This window comes from Muscardinus avellanarius, assembly GCF_963383645.1.
Source record: "Muscardinus avellanarius genome assembly, chromosome: 11".
Taxonomy (NCBI): domain Eukaryota; kingdom Metazoa; phylum Chordata; class Mammalia; order Rodentia; family Gliridae; genus Muscardinus; species Muscardinus avellanarius.
In genome coordinates, this window is record NC_137797.1 from 64,132,612 (window position 1) to 64,134,054 (window position 1,443).

Consider the following 1,443-nt stretch of genomic DNA (forward strand, 5'->3'; position numbering starts at 1 on the left):
GCGCCATCATGCCCGGCTGTAATATTTATTTAAAAGAAAAACATGATTTGTGGTGTATGGTGCTAGGAATCAGACCCAGAGCCTTGTGCATAGTAGGCAAACACTTCACTGAGCTATACCTCCAGCCCATCATGGGGGTTCTTAAGGCATCCTTTTTGGTACAGCTCGGATTGGGCTGAGTGCTTGGTAGTATTTCCTAGTCATGAGAACATTAGGAAATAACCATAGGAACATATCAAAGTGACATTCTTGGGGGACAGTATTATTTATTGGTACTGGGGATGGAACCCAGGGGCATTCTACCTCTGAGCTGCACCCCCAAAACCATTTTTTTTTCTTTATTTTGAAACAGGGTCTCACTAGGATTTTGAGAGTCTCACTGCTTACTGAGGCTATCCTCAAACCTGTGATCCTCATGTCTTAGTCTCCCAAGTACTGGGATTACAGGCATGTGCCACCATGCCCGAGTTAATATTTCACTGCTGACATTTTTCTGACATATGTTCTTGGTAGCATGGATAAGAAGTAGAATATTGGAGCTAAGGATATCTTAATGGTAGAGGACTTGCCTAGTATGTAGGAAGCCCAGGATTCTATCCCAGCACTACCAAAGCAGGGGGAGTATAAGATAGCTGGATAATTTGAGTTTTACCATTATGATCACTTCTTGTGAAATGTATCCTTTTCAAATACCTGACTTTTGATGTCTAGGAGTATGGATAGGATTATGTAGACAACTTAAAAAAGGGCACATCATACATACATACATACATATACATATATATATATATATATATATAAATTTTTTTTTTGTTATGAGTACTGGAATTGAACATAGGGGGTGCTCTATCACTGAATTAAACACCCTTAGCCCTTTTATTTTGGGACAGGGGTTTGCTAAGTTTCCTAGGCTGTCCCCCAAACTTGGCAATCCTTTCTCAGCCTCCCAAGTACTAAGATTACAGGCATGCACCATCACACCCAGATTACAGGGTGTATATCAAATATGCTTTAACTGTGAACACCCCTATTTCCATGGCTTCCTTCAAAAAGATAGCTTTGAGAACTTTTTGGGGACTCTTGAGAGCAGGACTCAGACCTTTACCTTGAAGGTAAAAACAAAAGGATAGAGAATGTTAAATGTTAATAGATGAGTAGGAGCTAACAAAGGGCTAGGGTAACCTGGGCTGGGAGTCAAGATGGTATGGCTCACACAAAGAACATACTCATTTCAGGCTTGTATCTTGGTTCTTCTGACTTGTTTTTAAATAAGCTGACTTTAAAAGACTCTTTCTTAGGGTTACTGCCCACGTTAGGGGCATTATTTTCTCTTAGTAGAAGAGGAAAGGGAGGGGAGGGGGCATTCCCTCCAGAATATTCCAGGTGATATAACCTTGTTTAACCGCCAGTAATTTTCCTCCTTCTCTCTCCCCTCCTACAGAA